Source organism: Dasypus novemcinctus, chromosome 12 (genome assembly GCF_030445035.2).
Source record: "Dasypus novemcinctus isolate mDasNov1 chromosome 12, mDasNov1.1.hap2, whole genome shotgun sequence".
Taxonomy (NCBI): Eukaryota; Metazoa; Chordata; class Mammalia; order Cingulata; family Dasypodidae; genus Dasypus; species Dasypus novemcinctus.
Genome location: NC_080684.1, coordinates 110081135 through 110093166, shown reverse-complemented (window position 1 = coordinate 110093166; position 12032 = coordinate 110081135). Strand labels below are relative to the sequence as shown.

General features: G+C 46.9%; 1 long non-coding RNA gene across 1 annotated transcript; it reads right to left on the bottom strand.

Moving 5' to 3' along the window:
• Positions 1–1477: 1477 nt before the first annotated feature.
• LOC101415856 (uncharacterized) lies at positions 1478–7982 on the bottom strand. The gene is made up of 4 exons (XR_189020.4): positions 7788–7982; positions 6352–6544; positions 5175–5331; positions 1478–4722 (listed from the first exon to the last, which is right to left on the bottom strand). It is a non-coding gene; the product is annotated as an uncharacterized lncRNA (long non-coding RNA).
• Positions 7983–12032: the final 4050 nt, after the last annotated feature.

Sequence of the window (12032 nt, the reverse complement as noted above, 5' to 3'; positions counted from 1 at the left end):
TTGCTGGCAGAGCAGTGCTGACATCTCCAACTAGAAGAGCAGATGTGCCTATTTCTCCTGGCATTTCCATCGGTATTTGCCTCATGCATTTGATGCTGTTATTAGATCTATATATGTTTAGGATTGTTTAAGATGTTAGAATTAATCCCTTTGTCATTAAGTAACATCCCTCTTTATCCCTGATAATTGCCTTGTTCTGAAATCTGCTTTGTCTCTCATTAACATAGTTCTCTCACTTTCCTTGCTTGGTGTTAGCATTGCGTGTTTTCCTCAATTGCTCCAAATTTAAACTACTGATGTTTTTATATTCAAACTCGGTTTCTTATAGTCACCATATAGCTGGATCTTGTTTTTTATCCACACTTACAGTCTCTGGTTTTTAATTGGTGTATTTAGACCATTCACATTTTAAAAAATTATTGACATAGTGGATTAATATCTACCCTGTTTCTTTGTTTCTTTCTTTATCTCCACCTCTTTTCTACCTTCTCTGGTTTTAGTTGAACATTTTACATAATTCCATTTTCTCTCCTCCTTTAGCATGTCAATTATACTTCTTTATAAAACTTTTTTTTACTGATTGTCCTAGAGTTCTCAATATACATTTACAAATAATCTAAGTCCATCTTCACATACGGTACATTGCTCCCTGGGTGGGACATCTTCCTTACAACAGAGTACTTCACATTCCACTCTCCCATTTATTATAATGTAGCTCCCACTTATTTCAATTCCTTATACACTGTCACCTAATATATGTTTTCGTTATTACTTAAAGCATTTTCCTCTAGTTCTTAACAAGGGGCTCATGTGCTTGAACTGAAATTCAAAAAGCATTATTCTTCCGGGGATGTGTTGGTGCGGGTGTGATGTATTTATTACATAATACACAGTATATGTGGACTTAGTAAAGGGTCTGTAGTTTTCACCTGACTGCCAAAGGGGTTTGTAGAACAAAAAAAGTTAAGAACTCCTGTTCTAGATCAATTAAAGTAAGATATATATGTTTCAAAAATACTCTCATTTATTTCTTCTCTGATACACTCCCATTTTTATGTAGATCTGAGCTGCTGCCCTGTATCATTTTCCTGCTCACTGAAATAGTTATTTTAGCATTTCTTGAGGCAGCATATCGGCTGACCATGAATTCCCTCATCCTTTGTCTGACAAAAATCATTATTTCTTCTTCACTTTTGAATTATAATTTTATTGAATATGGACTTCTGGGTTGGTAGGTTTTTGTCATTGTCATCGTTTCTTCACTTCAAATATGCTCTCAGCACTCTTCTTGCTCGCATGCTTCTGATACCATATCAGCTGTCATCCTTATACTTACTCCTCTGGCTTCTTTCAAGATTTCCTCTTTGTCTTTGTCTTTCAACAATTTAAATATGATATATCTAGAGCCAGTTTTAGTATTTAGTTTGGAACATTCTTAGCCATTATTACCGCAATTATTTTTTCTGCTCCATTCTCCTTTTTATTTTTCTCTGGTATACCAATAGCACATATATTACACCTTTACTGTCTGTCCCACATTTCTTATGTTTTTTTTTTTTTTTTCTTTTTTCTCTTTTCATTTCAGGATGGGAAGTTTTATTGACCTCCCTCCAAGTACATGGATACTTTCATCCACAAGGACCAGTCCACTGATGAGCCCATTAAAATCAAAGGCACTCTTCATTTCTTGTATTTTTGCCTCCCAGCATTCCCTTCTGAACACTTCTTAGAGGGTTTCTTCTGTGGGTATGCAGTATCCATCTGCCATTGCCTGTTGTCTGTTCTTCCACCAGGAGAAGGACAGTGGTTATCATGTTAGGCATACTTGTATTAAATGTCCTGTCTGATGACCCTACACCAGTGCTGCATCAAAGGGTTCTCCAGAGAAAGAGAACCACGGGAGGTCTGTTAATTATTTATTTATTTGTGTTAAGAACTGGCTCTCCTGGGACTGGCAAGTCTGAGGTCTCTAGGGAACACCGGCAGGCTAGAAATCTCAGTAAGAATTGATGCCGCAATGTTAACTCTGTGTGCCCTGTTGATTTCAGGCTTCCCCAGATCATCTTCATCAGAGAGAGTTTGCATTTTTCAGTTCTCTCAGCTGTAATTCCCTGTTATTATGTTGGGTCCTGTAGGTGTGGTAAATTTGGGGGGAGTAGAAGCATCCTATATTCTTATGACTAAACCCCAGTCCTTTGCCATCTTACAAGTACTTCTCAGCACTTCTCCCTTCTTCAGAGACTGGAAGGGACTGGAGTTGGGTCACCCAATCCTCCAACCTAGATGAGGCTCAGTAGGTAAAATTTTCTTTCCTTACTCATGTGGCGCTTGTTATGGAAATTGCTCTTGGCATATTTCAAAATGGGGATTTTCCCCTTCCCCTTGCCAGAAACACATGGAATTTTTCTTTGTTCTTCATGTGAGAACCTTGTGAAGTTCCTGGCGGTAAAACTCAATAAAGTACCGGGTCTCCGCTGAGCCTGAATCCCCAGGAGCGTCTCCCTCTCACGCTGGTCCACACCCAGCCTCCAGAAATTCACCAAAATCCCCACTTGGGTGATGCCACCTCTTCAGGCCCCAGCACCTCCTGCTCCAGGGAAGTGCATCTGGGGTGCCTTCCTGGATGTGTCTGTCTCCCCCAGCCTTAGGCGGCACGGGGTCCTGCAACCTCAGTTCTCCCAGTCGTCCAAGGAAAGTTGCCGTTTTCGGTGTTCAGCTCTTTTCTCTTGCGAGGTCAGGAATGGTGACTCCGTGGTGGAGCTGAGCCGGGAGCTCTCGCTGCCGTGCTTCCCAGCGGCTTCAGCTCTCAGCGCTGTCAGGTCAGGGACGATGTCGCGGCGCCACCTGGCTCCCCTGTAGGACGTCACGCGCAGAACACCTACTATGTGCAGGAATTCTGTAGGCTTTCTTGTGCTCCCTCCCAGCAGCTCCGTGGGCTGACCGCACCTGCTCACGGCCTGCTCGCACCCCTCTTGGCACAAGCGCCCACTCTGAGCGGGCGTCGTAGGTGCTCGGTGCACACCGGAGGCGCTCACTCTGCACGCAGCTCACGACGCACAGGGGGCCTCGCGGCTTCCAGGGCTTGGAGGCCCTGCACAAGCGTGCCCTGTATTTGAACCTCCATCCCTTTGCTCTCCTCCCCACATGAATATTTATCTCACGGAGAGCAAAGCCAGACACCAGCCCCCATTCAGGGCCCTCATCAACAAGGCCTTTGTCGCCGGGGCGGGGACAGCGGGTCGAGCCTGGAAGGGACGTCTCACTTTCTGAGTCACAGGCCCCGTCAGCAAGGCTGAATGGGCTTTTGTTCCTTTATTCTGGCGTGACCCAGAACTTTCGTGGACCAGACTGCTGCGGAATGCGCTGCGGGACGCAACGCGAGCCAGGCCACCGGGAGAGCCCCGCGGCCGGGTCCTGGCTGGGCGCTGGGGACGCCGAGCGCGGCTCGAGGTGCGCTCACGGCCCGGCCCGTTCATAGTGGGCTTCAGTGCCACAGGGGAAGCCCCAGGTCGGCGGCGGGGCCCCGTGGGCCTCGTCCATGCGGGGCAAGTGGCGCCCTCCGCCCAGCAGCGGCGGGGCTTTCGGGGCAGACTGGGCACAAGGAGATCCAGGGCCAGGCGCGGGCCTGGCTGGTGCCCCGTGTCAGCGCAGCTACCCGTCCAGCCGCTCCGTGGTGAAAGGCGGTCCAGCCCACCGCCCTGCGCGGCACAGGTGGCCCGTCAGCATCTGTCGGCAGGCCACGGCTCGCGCACCAGGCCACGCAGCCGGGGCGAGCCACAGCGTGGGCGCTCAGGTGGGGCCCGGCACTGCGCTCCAGCTCCCTCGGGAGCAGCGTTTCTCTCCAGCCTCTGCGTCGCCCCTGGTGCCAGGGAGCCCCCTCCCCGATCCCCACCCAGAGGGACACACAGGGTCCAGCCTTTCCTCAGGGACAGTCGGCCCCGCCGGACGCCCACCCCACCCCGCCGTGCGCTGCTGCTCCTCCTTAGCCACCCCCAGGTAGACTTTCGGCAGGGAAGCCCGCCTGTCTGTCCACGTGTCCTGCACACACCTGCTCAGCTTTCTCTTACATGCTCCCAGCTCGGTGCCTCTGCCTGGAGGAGGGTCCACGCGCCCCAGGGGCGGGCCCCCACCTCCATCCGTGCGTCCCCGCAGAGGGCCACCCGGCGGTCCACCGCGGCCTGCACGCTGCCCCGCCGCTGTCTTCCCTGACCACAGGTTTAACCAGTGGCGGGGCGTGCCCAGTGCACGATGTCACTCAGCCAGGACCCCCGGGGACACGGAGGCCCCCCTTGGAGGACGCCAAGAAGTGTGCAGCCCTGGGCTCCAGGCTCAGAAGGTCTCAAGCCCCAGAGAGGGGCTTGTGTGGGAGGGGCGAAGGCTGGGGGCGAGAAGGTGGGTCATCGGGGAGCAGGAAGGCCAGCCTGCCTGGAGGGAGCCCGCGGGGGCGGCAGCGAGCCTCCCTGGGGCCAGAGGCCGCGCCCGCAGGGCCTCGGTGGCCAGCCCTGCCTCGGCAGGGGACCTTCACAGAAGGCGCAGGCCCGTTAACCCCGTGCTTGCTCCCAAGTGACCCAGACACGTGTGCGACGACCCATATCCTTACCCAGAGTAAAACCGCTTGTGCACTTCCAGAAGCTTAAACCGGCAGCTCTCCACCCCGGGGCTTTCCAAGCCTTGGCTGCGGGGCCCAGGGCTGAGCACCCGGCTCCAGGACTCGGTACTTTTCTGAAATGATATTGGTATTGAAAGAGAGTTTTATGGTTACTTACATGCTATCAGATTAAATAATGTATTTCTCTTATAAACTACAAAGGAGTTAGAAGAGTAGTTCAAAAGCACTGCAAAGTTCACGGAGCAGCAAGCTCCCTGAGTGGAAAGCCTCTGAGTGCTTTAACTACTGCTTTTGTCAACAGTCGCTTCTGAGATAAGCTTCAGGCCAAGGAAGCTTTTAAACAGCCACTTGGGAAATTTCTGGTTCCTTTGATAGGGAGAAGGGCGCCTTACTCCCCACTCAAAGCAGTCGATTTAAGGAAGCCCGGGGCGGCACAGCCGCTTTTCAAGGCGAAGGGCGCAGCTGCCCGCATTCTCCCAGCCTCCCCACTGCACCCAGAGAGCAGAGCGGTGCCCCCCCCCCCAATGTGCACACTTTGATTCTCAAGCCCACTTCAAGGACTAACCCCAAAGAAATAATCAGAGATCATTTCTTCACAGAGACGGGTGTAGACTGCTGCCACCCACAAATTCTTCTTCCATCCCAGCCCTCCACGCTGGGCTCCTTCTTCCGCAGGCGGCCTTCAGAGACGAGGCTTTTAGCAGGGACAAGGTCGAAATCCCCTATAGTCAACACCAGGAAGAAGGTTAAAGATCCTGGAGAACCCATACGAGGTAGCAAAAGCTGCTTGGGCCATTCCTATCAGCAAACCTCTCATGTTCCCACCACCATACCCTACAATGTGATAAGCGCCATTTTAAAAGAAGGACGGAAGAGACAGAGAGAAGGAAAGGAGGGGGGAGAGAGGGAGGGAAGGTGGGGGAGAAAGAGGGAGGGACAAGGAAAGACTGGGGCCATTCCCTTCCCTAAATACTTGGTGTTCTTTGTTCCTTCTTGCAGCGACTCCTCACAAGCATGTCTTTACCGCCTGCACCCCCCATCCCTCTTGAGCCCACTCCGCCAAGGACTTCCCATCACCGTCGCTCCCTTCGCAGCTCTGGTCTAGTCACCCACTGGCCCCCCGCGACCGAGGATGAACAGCCACAGCTGGGGCTTCCTTTCATTTCACCCGTCGTGGGGCTGGGCCCAAGGTCCCTGTGGCCAGTGCCTTCATCTGAGATCTCTTCCCCCTGCCAGGCTGGTTCTCCAGCCCCTGCTGGTGGCTCTCTTGGCCCCTGTCCAGCTGGAGCTGCCCTTTCCCCCTGGAGCTGCCTGGACTGCAGCACGTGGCCAATGGCTCAAGGGTCAAAAGCTCAGTCCTGAGTCAGGGCAGAAGCATCCAGTTGTGCAGTCCAAGCTCTGAAGGTTCCTGTAGCGCCAGCAAGGCAGGATGTCGCCAAAGCGCCCCTGGACACAGGCCATCTGAACGCTGGCCCCGCACCTCTCCTGAGTATCTAGACCCTCAGCATTAGCTCACCCAACAGGGAAGAGCTCTTTTCCCCTAAAACTTGCTTTTCCCCAATAACTTGCATCTCGGAAATGACACAATTTGCCCTGTTATCCTGACGTTTAGGGCAGCCACCCCCTTGTACTTACAGTTTTATCACCCAAGTCTATATCCCTAGACATGATAGCTTAGCCTTACCCAATTTTTAAAAACTGACTTGATATGGATTTTATGCCTCTTTTTGTAAATTGCTTACCTCTCATCCCTCTATTTTCCTTATAATTTAGCTGTTGCCAAAGCTGGGCCGTTTGATCAGTTGATTCCCAGTTTCCTGTGGTCTGGATTTCGCTGACCGCATCCTCAAGCCATCCTCTAGATGCTCCTCTGCACTTCCTCCGAGTAGCAGCAGGTCCAGGCCCTTCACTGGACTCCTGTCCACCCTGGCAAGCCTGTCGGGATGGTTAGTTTTTCCACAGCACATGGTATCTGGTTTTCATTCATTTTTTTCTTATACTAGCAGTTATTTACGCTAAATACCCAGATCCACTAAGTCAATGGGAAGCAAAAAACAGTGATATTTCAATGTTGCCATTTTGTTTTCCTTAATAGGTAAAATCATCTTATAAGGAGATGCATCCTCGCACGTGTGTTTTGGTTACCCTGTAGAGTTTACTCTGTCTTGACCAAGGCTGGATACTTTTGCTTGATTTACCTAACTTTCAAAATAATGAATTTTTTCTGTCATCCACTAGGTGTCCAATGAGTTTTGTTTTAATGCCATTGTTTAATTAACTAAACATTTCCGATGGATTTCAATCAATTGCAGCTCCTTATCCTTATCGAGGCACGCTCCCATCATCCTTGGCCACGGTGGCCCCCGCCGGCTCCTGATGCCCTCCGCTGTGGCACTCAGTAGCCCCTGCTGGGTTGAGGTGAGCCTCCAGGCCACCCGCTGACCCGGCCTGGCCCGGCCTGCTCTCCCGAGGTCCCCTGTGCAAGGCCCTCCTGGCTAAGTGCCCCAACCGTGCCCTCGTGGTCCCAGACACCAGAAGGCGCATCTTCAAAATTCCCAAGACTCGCCCGTTGTTCTGATGACCGTTTTTATGTGGGATTTGGGAAGAGCCAGGAACTATGTGGCCTGCTACCCCCGCCCCCGCCTGAGGAGCCCTGCTTGACTTTCTTTCACATCACTTATTGTCAATAACAACAACAAATCAGCAGCAGGTTCCCTGACTTTTCCCTAATTACAAGGAAATTGCCATGTGAATAAGGACATAATTTTGTTCAAAGCATTTTCCCAGTGCCTGGCATATAATAGCATTCAATAAACATTTAATAGGCAAATGAATGCACATTTATTGAATATTGGTTACATATGCCCTACACGGGTTCTCTCATTTAATCTCCCCAGCAGCACTACAAAGTAGGTATTATTATCTAACCCCATCTTAGAAACAAGGAAACTATCGTTAAAAGCGATATCAACTTGCCAAAAAGCAAGTGTGGAGAGCAGGGGCAGCTCAAGCGATTGAGCGCTTGCTTCTCACACACGAGGTCCTGGGTTTGAACCTCTGGAGAACAAAACAAACAACAAACAAACAGAGATCATCAGCTGGGGGAGCGGAAGCGGCTCAGTGATGGAGCGCCGGCTTCCCACATACGGGTCCCGGGTTCAAGCCCCGGCCCCAGTACCTGAAAAAACCAGCAAGCGGTGTAACCAGACTTCACGGCCAGGGCCTGCGCCTGGACAACCGACGCGCGTTCCCACAGAGGCTCAGCCTCACGTCAAATCACCCCGCGGTCCGCGGCCTCGAGACAGTGCTGCCGCAGAAGAGGGAGCTCAGCTGTGCCTCTGCTGGGTGCCGGCGGCTTCTGCACATCCGTGCGTTAGGCACGGATGAAAGAAGAGCGAGCCCAGAGGACAGCACGGAAACGGATCGCGTGTACACGTGTTTTTCTGGGTGGACTGATTCTGAGTGCCTTTTATAATTTTAAATAATGTTTCCTTTGTTTGATAATAAGCAACATCAGAAAAAAAAAGCCTCCCCTTTGCATTCTCACAACAAGCTCGGAGACTCCGAGTCCCTGTAGTGGGAGGAGGAGAAAGCTCTCCACATCCGTTTCTGGAGTAGGCGTTGGCTCCTACGGACCACGTTTCAGCTGAATTCATGCACTTACTGAGCACCCGATGTGTACACATGCTACCGCGGTGGAGAATCCCTGAGTCTCTTTTGTCTTCTGTGGCCATCGTCACCCTTTTTGGAGCTGGGGGGGAGATGCTCTGAGAAACTCAATTTAAACAGATATAATCCAGGGTTCAGCTGCTTAACCTGAAGAGAACAGCAGCGGCCCACGAGGGCTGCATTGGATGGATCTTTTCTTAGTATTTTATGCTGAACAGTTCACAGATGTGTTGATCTTCCGAGGATGCTGATGAGGATAAGGAGAGACTGAGAAACCCAAACTGAGAAAATGGATGCATTTTGTACTGCCGTATTTCAGACATTTTGTAGAAAAGCACACTGGCAGCTGAAGTATGCTTTGTGTTTTGTTCTATTCATTTATTTCCCAAAGAATACAGGCCCTTTTCTCTTTCAGTTAGTTACACTGAGTTACTGATTGTCCGAGTTTCTTATTCCTGCATAACAAACGGCCACAAACCCAGTGGCTGTATAAAACATCACAGATTTATTATCTCACTGTTCTGTGGGTTAGAAATCTGAAATGGGTCACTCCAGGCTAAAATCAAGATGCCAGCAGGACTGCATCCCTTTCTGGAGGTTCTAAGGGAGAATCAGCTGTCTAGAGACCCCCTGTATTCCTCAGCTCATCACCCCTTCCTCTGTCTTCAGAACTCAGACCCGTGGGCACGGCTCCCTCAGCCCACAGCTGGAAAGCTGCCTGATGTTAAAGTCAGGTGATTAGATTGGTGCCACCTGGATGATGGAGGTAACTGCCCCTTCTCAAGGTCCTTGGCTGAAACACACCTGCACAGTGCCTTCTCCATCTACAGTTGTGTATTCAGAGACAAGGACGCAGACAGCTTAGGAGGGGACCACTATGTTGCCTGCCCCAAACACCTACGTAAAGTGAGAGAGAAACCATCCTCGTGAATTGGAGGAATAAACACGGTTAAAATATCAGTTTCCAACTATTGATTTATGTTTTTAATGCAGTCCTAACCAATATCCCATCGGGGTTTTCTCTGGAAATTAACAAGCTGATTTTAAAATTTATATGGAAGTGCAAATGAGCCAAAACAATTTTAAAACAATAGAAGAAAGCCACAGGCCATATTCTATCGGCTCTCAAGACACACTATAAAGCTCCAGTAATAAAGTCAAGGTGGGATGGGTGTAAAGAAAGACATAGATCAATAGAGCTGAATAGAAAGCCCAGAAACAGGGCCCGAAAAAGGTGGCCAATTGATTTTTGACAAAGGTGCTGAGGCAATTCAAAGGGAAATAATGATATTTTTCAACTACTGGTGCTGCAAAAACTGCACATTCATATGCATAAAAACCTCAACCCTAACTTTACATCATGTGCAAAAATCATTTTGAAGCAGATTATAGAATTAAATGTGTTAAAACTCCCAATTTTCTCAAAGAAACAATGGAAATGGTCAGTAACTTTGTGTTAAGCAAAGATTTCTTGAGATTGTAACCTAGAATATTAAATTTTTTTGAAAATGACAAGAGATTTTACCAAAATTAAAAATGTTGGTTCTTCAAAACACACAAGAAAAGGACTAAGCAAGCTTTAGACAAGAAGAAAATATTTGCTAAGCAGATATCTAATTAAAAACAAACAAACAAAAAACTTGTATCCAGTATATATGCAGAACTCTTACCATTCAATATTAAGAAGCCACACAAAACATTTAGAAATGGGCACAAAAAGTGAGCTGATACTTTACCAAAGAAAATGAACATGTGGTTAATAATCATATGAAAAGATGTTCCAAATCATTAGACTTTAGAAGAATGCAAATTAAGGCCATAATGAGAAACTACTTCATACCCACTCGAACGGCTGAATTTTAAAAGACTGAAAAATCCCAAGTGTTGCCAAGAATATGGAGAAATGAATTTTCATAAATTGCTAGTGAGAATGCAAAATAGACAGTCATTTTGAAAATTGTTTAGCATTTTCTTTATAAAGTTCAAACCTATACACTTAGCATATGACCTAATAATTCTAGCCCTAGGTGTTTATCTAAAAGAGATTAAAACATATGCCCACACAAAGACTTGTACATGAATATCCATATAGGTTTATTCATAATAACTAGACTGCAAAGAACCCAAAATGCCTAAATGTCCATCAACTGATACAAGAATAAACAGTCTCTTATATCTTTACAATAGAACAGCAATAAAAAAGAATAACAATATTTGCTGATGTACGCAACATGAATGAATCTCAACACCATTATCTTAAACGAAGGAAGCCAGACACAAAACACCAAATACTGTGTGATTCTATTTATATGAAATTCTTTAAAAAGTCAAAACTTTAATCATAGAAAGCAGATCAGCATAAATGGGGACTGGGATGGAATCATGGATTAACTGAAAGGAGCATAAAGTATGTGTTATTATAGATAAAACACACTTCAATAAGACAAACCAGAAGTAAGCCAGTAGATGAGGGGAAAAAAAAAGAATAGTAAAATATACTCAATCCAAAATAACACGGGAAATTTAGAACAAAAACCCAATGGAGGAAATTGAAAACAAAAAGAAAAATTGTAGGCTTAAGCCCAATCAAATCAGATATTACATTAAATATAAATGAAGTAAACATTCCAATTAAAAGTCAGAGACTGTTAGAACGGATGCAAGCAAGACTCAGTTATATGCTATTTATACAACATTCAGGTTAAATACAAAGAGCCAGATAAGCTAAAATCAAAGACAGCAAAAGATAGTGGAAACACTAGTGGTTATATTAATATCAGACAAACAGGGCTTTAAAACAAGAGGTAGTTGATAAAATGAATAACATTCTATAATGAAAAATATCAATTCATAATAAAAATAACAATTTTTCATGTGTAGGTACCACTATCCCAAACAAAAGAACTTAAAATAGTTGAAGCCAAAATTTACAGAATTAAAGGAAGAAATAGATCCACAATTACAGTCATAGATTTTAGCAGTCCTTTCTCAGTAATCAACAGAACATGTATGGTAAAAATAGATTAGCTAGTTAGCTAGGTAGATAGATAGGTAGATAAGGATAGGCAGATAACCCCTAACTTGAAATATCAATATATTTTAACTAATTGGCATTTATAGAACACTACAGAAGAAAAGTGTCGAATACAGATTCTTTTCAAGTACTCACAGAATAGTAATCAATATATACCACAAGATGGGCCTTAACACAAGTCTTAATAAAGTTTGAATGGGGAAGCAGACTTGGCCCACTGGTTGGGGCATCCGTCTACCACATGGGAGGTCCACGGTTCAAACCCCGGGCCTCCTCGAGCCATGTGGAGCTGGCCCATGCACAGTGCTGATGCGCAAGGAGTGCTGTGCCACGCAGGAGTGTCCCCCGCATAGGGAACCCCATGTGAAAGGAGTGCGCCCCGTAAGGAGAGCTGCCCAGCACGAAAGAAAGCTCAGCTGCCCAGGAATAGTGCCGTACACATGGAGAACTGATGCAGCAAAATGACGCAACAAAAAGAGACACAGATTCCAGTGCCGCTGACAACAACAGAAGCGGACAAAAAGAACACGTAGCAAAATGGACACAGAGAACAGACAACTGGGGTGGGGGGAAGGGGAGAGAAATAAATAAAAATAATAATAAAGTTCAAATGACTGAAATTGTACAAATTTTATTTTCTAGTCACATGGGAATTAAAATAGAAATCAAAACAAATATTTATATAAAAACACACATATATTTGGAAATTTAAAAATCTGC